The sequence below is a fragment of the Squalius cephalus genome (assembly GCF_949319135.1).
Source record: "Squalius cephalus genome assembly, chromosome: 6".
Taxonomy (NCBI): domain Eukaryota; kingdom Metazoa; phylum Chordata; class Actinopteri; order Cypriniformes; family Leuciscidae; genus Squalius; species Squalius cephalus.
Window position 1 is genome coordinate 37166602 of NC_137127.1, and position 11830 is coordinate 37178431.

The window sequence follows — 11830 nt, forward strand, 5'->3', positions numbered from 1 at the left end:
ACAAGTTTTTCCCCAAAGAGTTTGGAAACATTAAAAGCATATGATGTTCCTGCAAGAAAAACAAATGTTAGTTAATTTTAGATTAGTTAGATTAATTTAAAGTTGATTAATTAAAATCCACCACAATCCTTTTCCTATTTAGCACCAAAACTTTGGAACAGTCTTCCTACCATTGTCCGGGAAGCAGACACACTCTGTCAGTTCAGAGCCAGATTAAAGACACATCTCTTTGACCTAGCATTCACTTAATACAGTATAGACTTCTATAATTCAATGTTAGGCTGCATAGATTAGATCAGCCGGAACCGGGAACACACCCATAAATCCTGATGTACTCGTTACATCATAAAAAGAATGGAATCTACGCTAATTTTAGTGTCTTTGTTTATCCCGAAGTTTTCCCTCAGCCTGCCGGATCCAGGCCATATCCAGATCTGACGAAGGACCTTCGCCTGGACCCGATGACAACACAGTGCTGAAGTGCCAACTAGTCTCTCCCTATGGAGGATCCCTTTACCACTCTACAGATAAAGCATTTTCGGGAAATTCGTTTCGCGTACCTACCCCAAAGTGACAAAATAAAATAAAATTCTGTATACAAATTTATAAGGAAAGACCAGTTAGGAAAGACCAGTTTGTTTAGGCTTGGTTTGTAGGGAATTACAAACCTGCGCACATATATTCAAACGCACATAACTATAGAACCAATTCTTAATGCGCATGTGAACGCCATCAGTGTTTCTCACAGGTTCGCGTTTAAAGTCTGTGTAGAGAGAATGGTGTCGTCTTTGCGGCCCCTAATTTAATAACAAATGATCGTTGCGACGGAAGCGAATCAATCAAATACAGTATAACTTTAGCTGCAAAATAACTTTATTAAAGAACCGCTATAGAGCCAAAACAATCTCTGTTACCATAAATTATACGTTTATCTCTGTAAAGCTGCTTTGAAACAATCTACATTATTAAAAGCGCTATATAAATGAGGATGACTTGACTTGACTTGACTTGAACATGTTACATAGCACATATACCTCTAAACAAAATATAGCTCATCCCAGATTTCTGCTCAACAAACATGTACAACATACAAATACATTTGAAATTATGAAAATTAATAAAGAAAAAATAATACAAAAAAATAACATTAAACAATAAAATTGTTGTCTTCAAGCTGGCAGCGATAAACCTGACACTCTTGCTGGTTACTCACTGTAGCTACTCTTGTGAGAAAGAAGGGCACTTAATTGTAATGAATGTGCACTTGTCATAATCATACATTGCTCGTTTGCAGTTTGCACGCACCAACGGCTATGTCATTCATTGAATAAGTGTTCATGCTGTAGTGAGGACAGACAGTCGGTTGCAGGCTGTGAAGTTCAGGTGTGTGTTGTATTTTGTATTTTGTGGATTCACTCTCAAATTGTGTGTCCAAGATGGTGTCCTGGCCGTTCAGCAGTGTCACAGGGTTTGTGGCCATGGGATGTAACGTCTCCGTTCCCTCCTTTAGGGAACAGGGGTTACATTAGACCTAGAAATTTCCTATCAGCCATTCATGTTCGATGTTACATCAGAACAGACTGAGGAATTGGCATCCCTAAGAAAAACGCCACAACCGCTGCGCCTTCCCAGCGCCCCGTGTAAGTCACTTAGTAATCCACACCTGGTGGGGCAGAAAATGACTGGACATTTCAAGGGGCATGTCAATTGCTGCTGTTCCTTTCTTATACTCTATACAGCCACGACTAGTTGGATAACACCGTGGAAGCGTGCCTATTCCAAATGGAAAGGGATGCTACAGAGTCCACATCCTGCCGGTAACAAGGTAACTAATACACTGGCCTTTAGGGCAGTGCTACATATGGAAGATCTCTGTGGTATCCCTGCCTTTTCAGGGATGGAATCAGTACCATTACAGAGATGGGCAGAGGGGAACCTACCCTGGGAAAGACACAGGCTTGCCAACAGGGAAACCATACCATGGAAGAATCCACATATGGGATCACCCAAAGGGGAATCACAACACATGAGCATCTAGTCTAGTACAGGGGCTGAGCAACCGGGCATACACACAAGTACTAGACCTGATGTTAAGTCAAGTCACCTTTATTTATATGGCACTTTTTACAATACAGATTGTTTCAAAGTAGCTTTACAATGATAACAGGAAAATAAATAATGCAACAAAGTTTGTTTCGGCTTTACAGCAGATTTAGAAGAAAATAGTGTAATATTCCAGCTTAAGTAAGTTCAGAGATGGTTTATTTCTGTTGTAAACAAGTCATTAATTCTGTCATTTATCTATACAGCGTCTCTGGAGAAAACAGTGATGTCATCGTTCAGCTCAGTTCAGTTCTCATATAATGGTGTCAATGTAGGCAGATCAATAATATTGTTGAATATTAAGTCTCCCCAACTAAGCAAGCCAAAAGCCAATGGCAAAAAAGACGACAGTGTCAAGGAACTAAAACTCCATCAGTTGACAGAATAGAGAAAAAAAAACCTTGGGAGAAACCAGGCTTAGTCGGGGAGCCAGTTCTCCTCTGGCCAACGAATGAACAGTGTATGCTTATGATTCAGACAGCATTACAAGTCAGAAGTCAGATTGATTGGATCGAAACAATCAGAATATTTATCCAGTTCCATCTGGTTGAAGATCGGAGTCATCACGCCGGTATTGAGACGGCTTTGTTGAGGATCAGAAGGATGTCAAGGATGTCAATGAGGCCTTCACAGGGGAGAGTCTAGTTGACACAATCTCTGCTGACACCTGCAGTCCACCATCTGATCTGGATCCGGCCCGGATCCGGCTGACTACAGTAAATCTTGGGATAAACAGAGAGACTAATATTAGCATAGATGCCATTCTTCTTATGATGTAACGAGTACATCTGGTGTTATAGGAAGTGTTTCCGGTTCAGGCCAACCTAATTTATGCAGCATAACAATCATTTAGCTGATCTGAATAATAGAAATGTATAAAGTTCTATGTGTGTGCCAGGTTAAAGAGATGTGTTTTTAGATTAGATTTAAACATCCATCGCCGAGGGAGTGTTGGTGGACTTTGAGGGGTCAGACCCCTGCTAATGAGAATGAGTTGTTGGCCAGGAAACTGGATTATTTTGAGTTGGGAGAGGACATTTTTCCAGCCCCAGTACTATTGCCCAAACTAGTCTGTCTTCTGCCTGTCTCCCTGGCCCAGCCCAGCCCAACCCAGCCCAGCCCAGCCCCCCTCTTCCACCACCTCTCCAGACTATTTCGAATGCTCTGTTTTTTTATTTTTTGGTTTTTGCATTGATATTCAGTCTCTTCCCCAGTCTTTAGCCATCTGTGCCACCCAGTTATCACCGTCTCCATTCAGTCCCTCTGTTCCACCTCAGCCTCCTCTCAGTAGCATGACACCACCTCGGACCTGTCGGGAGCCATCTCCTCCTGGGCTCCACCTCTAGCCTCAGTGTGCCACGCTCTGCCTCGACCTGTCACCCTGGCTCCTGCGCCTCCAGAGCCTCCTTTTGTCTGTCTGTGCCATCCTTTCGCCATCCCTCTTCGCCATCCCTTCGCCAGGCCCCTTAACCATCCCTTCCCCATCCCCTCATTCTCTTCGCCTCCTTTTCTCCATGGCGTGAGGTCGCACCTACCGTGAGGTGGTATTCTGTCACAATCACGTTAGTTTGGACTCCTTATGTTTCATCATCGTCTGCCTTTGTCACTCATTTGTTGTCACAGACACTAATTATGTTCAGCTGTGCACTCATCAATCACCATCATCACCTGTATATCTATTCAGTTCTGTTTCAGTTCGGTGTCCGGTGTCGTCTATTGTGGAAGTATTGCATGTTGCTCTGTTCTTGTTCTATTTACCCATTGGATTTATTAAATAGTACATTAACCCTCTGGGGACGGATTGGGCGGTACCGCCCAAAATGGCATCCTTTTACAAATGTGTAATTATCTTAAAAACTATTAATGATAGAGAGATGCGGTCTTTTTTGCCGTCTTCCTCAGATTCCGCTGAAAACAATGGTATATGGTATACACACTTCCTTGTTGCGTAATACCACTGCGTATAAGGCCAATGAAATCGATGTTGTTAGGAATATTCCACGCGCAAAGACCAATGGAAAAATTGCCGCTGGGAGGAATATTTTTCTTACCCAATCAGAAGAAGGTTACCATGACTTATTCTAGCTAATCAGAGGACTCTGTAGCCTTGCAAGGGGTGGGACTTAGTAAGTGATATGATGCAAACAGCCGCGTCGAGTGGAGAAGGAGAGAGACAGAGAGCGAACGGAGCAGCGTATTACACACAGAGATTTATATGAGAGAGAGAGAGACAGAACGATTATAATATTTATATATATTAGCAATATTTAATATTTATAGCATATTAGCAATTATAGCATTATTATTTTATAGTTTTAGCACTTGTATGATGGCAAGCAGTAAAAGATTTACCTCAGAACAAGCTCTGGAACAATTACTGGAAAGTGACGTGGAGATCCGAAGCTGACAGATTTTTGAAAAAATGCTGTATATAAAGTTCATTATTTCATTGTTCTTTACACTTTTGATTGAACAATTACAAATATCTGTCTAGCAAAGGGTTTGAAATATATATTTTTTGTTCAAAAACTGTTCACTATTGTTTTGTGAGGTGTGATTTTCAGTAATATTTGACTAAAATAAAATTTTCGTTTTTGAAATTCTCTAGGTTATTGTACATTTTTTACTAATACTTCATTTATAAACACATTACATGCATTCTTATGTTAGCTTAGGGTCTTCTGAATCCATAGATACCAAACACATGGTGTTCCATCTCCATTAAATATGGTTTATAAGCCCAAATGTAAAAATAGTGAAAACGGACCAAAAAGGGCTTAGTCCCCAGAGGGTTAATCTTCTTCTTCGTGTGTTTATACAACCAGCCCTGTGACAACGGATCTTTGTGCGCACGAGTGTGTGTCACACAGACAGGAGATTAATAATAATAATAATAATAATAATAATACATTTTATTTATTTGGCGCCTTTCTGGACACTCAAGGTCGCCTTACAATAAGGTGCATTAGGAAAAACTAACAAGGGTTAAAACTAGCATAAAAACAGGTTAAAATACATCAGTTAAAAGCAGTACAGGAGGATAATGAAGTAGTGGTCAGACTAAGTAGGCTTGTCTAAACAGATGAGTTTTGAGTGTGGATTTGAAGTGTGGGAGTGAGTCAGAGTTGCGGAGGTCAGGGGGGAGAGTGTTCCAGAGCTGGGGAGCAGAGCGGCTGAAGGCCCTACTCCCCATGGTGACGAGGCGGGCTGGCGGGACAATGAGATGGAGAGAGGAGGAGGAGCGGAGAGAGCGGGCAGGTGTGGCAATATGAATGAGGTCAGTCAGGTATGGAGGAGCGAGGTTATGGATGGCTTTGAAAGTGAGGAGCAGGATTTTGTAGTGGATGCGTTGTGTGATGGGAAGCCAGTGGAGCTGTTGGAGGACTGGGGTGATGTGCTTGATGGAGGGTGTGTGAGTGATGATGCGTGCAGCAGAATTCTGAACAAGTTGGAGTTTATGGAGGGTTTTTTGAGGGAGACCAAACAGGACAGAGTTGCAGTAGTCGATTCGTGAAGTGACAAGGCTATGGACAAGAACGGCAGTGGAGAGAGGAGTGAGAGAAGGGCGGAGGCGGTGAATGTTCCTAAGGTGGAAGTAGGCTGAGCGGGTGATGTTATTGATGTGTGCAGTGAAGCTGAGGGTGCTGTCCAGGATGACACCCAGACTCTTTACCTGAGGGGAGGGGGAGATGGAGGAGCCGTCGATGAATATTGAGAAATTGTTTATTTTACTTAGGGTGGATTTTGTACCAGTGAGTAGAAGTTCAGTTTTATTGCTGTTAAGTTTGAGGAAGTTTGAGGTGAACCAGGACTTTATTTCATGAAGGCAGTTGGTTAGGGAGGAAGGTGGGAGTGTACTGTTGGGTTTACTGGAGATGTAGAGCTGGGTGTCATCCGCATAGCAATGCAAATGAATGTTGTGTTTCCTGAAGATGTCACCAAGGGGGAGAAGATAGATCAGAAAAAGCAAGGGGCCAAGGACAGAGCCCTGAGGAACACCAGAAGTGACAGGGAAGGGATGAGAGGTAAAGGACTTTAGCTGGATAAACTGGGAGCGGTCGGAAAGGTAGGAGCGGAACCAGTTGAGGGGAATGCCAGTGATACCGATGGAGGAGAGTCTGTCCAGAAGGATGGAATGCGAAATGGTGTCGAAGGCTGCACTAAGATCAAGCAGAATGAGGATGGATAATGAACCGGAGTCAGCAGAAAGGAGGAGGTCATTGGTGATTTTGAGAAGGGCCGTTTCAGTACTATGGAGGGAGCGAAAGCCAGATTGGAATTGTTCATAAAGGTTATTGGAGGAAAGGTGGGTTTGGAGTTGACCAGCGACAGTTTTTTCAAGAAGTTTGGAGATGAATGGAAGGTTTGAGATGGGGCGGAAGTTATTGAGGTCAGTGGGATCGGAGCCGGGTTTCTTGAGTATGGGAGTGACAGCCGCAGTTTTCAGAGAGGGGGTACAGTACCAGAAGTGAGGGAGGCATGAATGATGTTAGTAATGAGGGGGGAAAGAGCTGGAATGGAAGCCTTGACAAGAGAGGTGGGGAGAGGGTCTAGTTGACAGGATGAGGTATTTGATTTCTGGATAAGAGTGGAAATTTGATTAACAGAGGGAGGGGTAAATGTTGAAAATGGATGGGTTGGAGTGAATGAGGGTGGAATAGGTGGGCTTATGACTGACGGAGTGAGTTGCTGGTGAATGTGTTGGATTTTTGTGGTGAAAAAAGAAGACAGTTTATTGCAAAAGTCAGAAGAATATAGATGGGATGGAAGTGAATCAGGGGGTTTTGTGATGTTAGAAATGAGGGAGAAAAGAGCCTTGGAATTGCCTTCATTGGAGATGATTAACTGGGAGTAGTAAGTGGATTTGGCTTTGGAGATGGAGTCTTTGTATTGGAGGATGTGAGTTGTGTACATGTCTTTGTGTATGGTGAGTCCAGTTTTCCTGTGGAGTCTTTCTAGCTGGCGGCCTATTGCTTTTTGTTTTCTGAGGGTGGGAGTAAACCAGGGTGCTGTGTTAGTGAAGGTGACCGATCGAGTTTTGAGTGGAGCCAACGTGTTGAGAATGTTTTGCAGGTGAGTGTTGTAATGTGTGAGAAACTCATCTGTTGTAGAAAGGCTCTCTGCACTGGGAAGGTTATTGATGTGAGTTATGAGATTGTCCAGGTTGATGTCCTTAGTTTTACGGAAATGAATAGTGCGTGGTGGGTTGGATTTACTGAAAGACAGATTGACATTAAATGAAAGAAGCAAATGATCAGTGTAAGGGAGGTGATCAGCTTTGAGGTCCGTAGGTGTTATTCCTGAGCAGCAGATTAAGTCCAGAATATGTCCTTTATTATGTGTGGGAAAGTTGACAAACTGTTGAAATCCAAGACTGTCGATACATGAGGTAAAATCTTTAGTGAAAGTGTTATTGAAGTTGTCCATGTGGATATTGAAATCTCCCAGTAGTATGATATTAGATGAAAGTGTAGCCAGATGAGACAGAAATGCAGAAAAGTCAGAGATGAAATCCTTGTTTGATTTTGGTGGTCTATAGAGAGTCGCAATAACAGTGGGAGTAGGTCCAGAGAGCTGACAGACAGTGGCCTCAAAAGAGAGGCAGGCAGGCACATTCACGGGAACAACTTTCCAGTTCTCACGGTATATTACCGCGAGACCGCCCCCTCTCCCAGACACACGAGGTACAGATTGGTAAACAAACCCCGGTGGAGTGGTTTCATTGAGGGGAGTGAAGTCGTTTGGCTGCTGCCAGGTCTCCGTCAGACAAAAGATGTCAAACTTACGGTCCATCAGGAGATCCTGGACGAGGTGGCCCTTGCTCGTGAGAGAGCGGATGTTTAAAAGGCCGATGTTGACCGCAGTGCTGCAGAGACTGACAGCCGCGTTAACATTAGCCGAGCTCGGGACACGGGCTAACAGCGAATGATCAGCACGGCGTCCGGTGTTCTTCAGAGGCCGGCGAGTGGAAGACCAGATCGACTTGATGGAGCTGGAGTTGTCGTATTGGACATGTTGTTATCGCCGGTGAGTGCTTCTCTCCATCTGATGTTCCTCCCAGCAACTCTCAGGGAATTGGTAGCTGTAGCTTGGGGCGAAACCAGTGTATCCGCGGCCATACGTTGCTACAATGTTTGGATAACTCAGCATGCCCATTCCCAGCATAAAGGCGTCCATGGTGTAGGGCAGACCTCTCAATGTTCCCAGACTCGACCAATCTCTCAAAGGCACAGCCGTCCAGGAAGCAAATCTGTACAAGAAGTACCCAGGAGCTGCATGGGAGGCTCTGGGCAGATTTAAAAGAGAGAGATGAATGAAGTCTTGTGATGTCATTGGCCAATCAGCATAGTCAGGTCACTTCCCTTCAGTGACATCCTCTTATTTATGGCAGCTTTAGCAGACATTTTGATATCTTGTTGGCTCCCGGCGTAGCAAGTTGGAAGTCCTTAGTTTAAATTTCACTATACCGAAAGTTACACCCCAAATATATTCCTCCTTCGTCCTGCCCAGCAGCCGCCACAGCGCCGGGCAAAGTGGGTTTATTTCTTCTGACCGCCAAAAGACATGACAACACAACAGAAACCCAGCAGTCCAAAGTTCATCATCTATTATTGCGCGTGAAACTTCCGAAGCTACGCGAATACTCTGCCGAAAGGCTGTTTCTTTGACAAACTAAAAGGAATCAAGAAAACCTTGCTGTTCCTCAGTCGACCGCGCCAGACAGAGTTTAATAATATCGATTATGCGAAATGCGCAGGTCCCACACAGCAGTAGAAGTTTGAAACGGATGAGCTCGATCCTCGCTTCCAGAGATTCACAGATGCGTGCCAGTATCGCACTTAATTCTCTTTTATGTCTTATCGTGCTTGAATTGTTTAAAAGCATTTGCATAAATAAGAGCATGATCATATAATGTAACGCTAGCCAAAGGATGATGAAAAAAACATATTTTGCGTTAATTGCGTTAAGTATTTTTAATGTGTTCCCACTCCCTGCGAAAAAACAAACAATCAAATTACTAATTTGGGGGGTGATGCCACTGGCAAAACCAGCAATGCAAGTTTGAGAGTGGCGCCCCACCAAATCTCGCGAGAATCACAGCTTGCTTTATGGCACAACATCACATGCATCAACAACATATGAAGCAGCCTCTATGGAAGACACTAGCACGCATTTAAGACGTGAATCTTGGCAGAGTTGACGAAGAAAATGAAGAAAGCGTGGTCGGAAGAGTGCTGAGACGGCTCTGCATGAGAGGTATTTACGAAAGTAACATTAAATACAAGTACTCTACAGCGACTCTAGGGGTCGCTGTTTGATAAAAACGGAAACTGCATAGTGTGCCTTTAAGGAGTGCTGAGTCATCCCTGTAAACGGGAGTGTTCCACCAGCAGGTACCACCAGCGACAAAAAAATCCTTGATCATCATTTTCAAAACTACTGCCTTGATCAAAACAAAATATGAGTAACTTGACAGATTAGAGTCTGAACTACACTCTTAAAACAAATGTGTTGAAAACAACACAACATGTGTCGTTTTCAACACATGTTCTGAGTGTGCTCAGGGACAACACATGTTGTGTTAAAATACAACACAGAATTTGTGTTGTGAAAACACACAGACAAATGTGTTACTTTAGTTAACACATTAATGTGTCCTTTTTGTATACATCTAACACAACTGTGTGTTATAGATTTATTTTATTATAAAATATTATTGAAAAGCTAGATCAGAATACAATATGTACAGTTATCATGAAATCACACTGAAGCATCGAATACGGTTCACATACTGTGTTTATTTTGCATTTTTTTCCTGGTTTTAACATGGAATTCATACTGTAAAAAATACTGTTGATAAAAAAAATAAGCATTTCAAAACATTAATCATATAAAACATTCATCAAACACTTTAAACAAACTGTTTCAGACATTTTGACATTCTCTCCTAGATTATTTGTTCTGCTTTCATCAATTTGACACAATACATCAGTTTTTTCAGTGTGACCTGACTCTACGGTAGGGCTTGAATTAGAGTGAGCTCTGCTAAGATGTTTAGAAAATTAATTAAAACTATGATATGTTCTGGGGCAATCATTTTGACTACAGATTAATGTTAGGTTTTGGCTATCAGAGAGTGCATGTACTTCCCTTAAATGCCAAATCAACTGTTTTGTTTCGACAAAAATATTTTGCAAGCACTTTGGACAGGTATACATGGTCTATTTCAATTAGGCACGAGACTGCAATTTGGCAATCAATTCTATAACCTTTGATCGTTTGCAAGTGGCCTGGGACAAAGGCAGGTCATATACATACTCAAAAAATGAGAAAACTGAAGACAGTTGGCATGGATATTGAAGATTACACAGCCAGTAGAATTTGAAAAGTTTGTCTACGGCACAAGTGAGGTTTTCAACATCAAGTGGAAAAGCAAAAGAGTCATTCTTTGCCACAATTACATACTGGGCTTCATGTCCTGGAGAGCCGATGGAAACTAGCTGCGGCTGTGTTAACTTTAGAGACCCGTTCATGCCTTCTCGAAGCAAAGACGTCACAGTGGTACCAGCCTATAGAAATGAAACAATGAAAAGCATCAGAAAATGTTGTTGCAAGTGACATTTTAACTTTATAAAAAGCTAACAATGCATACCGGCACCAGTTCCAACAAGTATGAGAGAGCAGAACTGACACAGCATTTACTGCCGGCGACACTTCTCCCAGATGCCGAGGGTGGAAGAAGATGAATGAGGATCCTTAACATAGTGTAACACAGCTCATCTTGATGGAGTAAAGATGCAGGTCACATGCAAAAGATTAAAAACAAAATTCTATTTGAAATTATTACCTTTAAATCATGAATTGAATGATAAAACGTACATGTCATTTTCACATAAACCCAATTTAGAAATGAGTGCACATGCCACAGAAATAAAAGAAGAAAATCGTACCATCCTGCTGATTGTCCGCTTTCTCCAATAAGTGTCTGATGTCCGTTTTTTTTCTCAAAGGATGCTATTTCCTTAAGTTTTGGGATAATCGTCCCCTCCCATTTCTTGATAAACGTGTCTTCTTTCCCATCTGTCATCTTGGAAAATTCAATGTCCACCTGCTGTGCATAAATCAGAAACAAAGAAATTATTAATATTAACAAATTATGAAACACAACCTTTGTGTAAAGTTCTCTGCAGCTTAGTTTAACATGTATTACCAAGGCTGGCATGTCCAGAAATCTGGGATATTCCTTGAAGATTTGACCAACAGTTGGTGATTTTGTCGTTATCCATCTTCTTCGGTAACTGAAGGTTTGGTCAATTGCAGTCTGTATTGACGATGAGTTCTCTGGTGAGGGTCGCATCCTCTTTATCAAGGTCAACAACTCAGTGGGCACTGTTTCATCAGTAATCGGCAGAGAGGGTTGGTCTGTAGAAAGTACGTTGTTTCAAATTGTAGATCCGCTGGCTCTGTTGAAGTTTCCGTCTGATGTTCTGTAGTCTCATTAAATCCACTGTGTGATGGCCCATCAAAAAAAATACTCCTGACATAAGAAATGGACAAATAAAAGGTTCAAGTATGCTTTTGCAGTTTGTATATGCACTGCCAAGTAATTTCATACTCATAAATTAATAATGTAAAAACATCCTTACATGTCCTTCATTTTCACCTAATGGGACACTTCCAACTGTGAATAGTTTTCTCCATGTTTCCTTCCCGTCTATGAAGACAG

At 42.2% G+C, this 11830-nt stretch overlaps 1 long non-coding RNA gene across 2 annotated transcripts; it reads right to left on the reverse strand.

Moving 5' to 3' along the window:
• Positions 1 to 10072: 10072 nt before the first annotated feature.
• LOC307160604 lies at positions 10073 to 11598 on the reverse strand. 2 transcript variants are annotated; one of them, XR_013821568.1, is made up of 4 exons: positions 11315 to 11598; positions 11055 to 11212; positions 10757 to 10884; positions 10073 to 10673 (listed from the first exon to the last, which is right to left on the reverse strand). It is a non-coding gene; the product is annotated as an uncharacterized lncRNA (long non-coding RNA). The 2 variants fall into 2 exon arrangements; XR_013821569.1 differs by having other exon boundaries at positions 10073 to 10884.
• Positions 11599 to 11830: the final 232 nt, after the last annotated feature.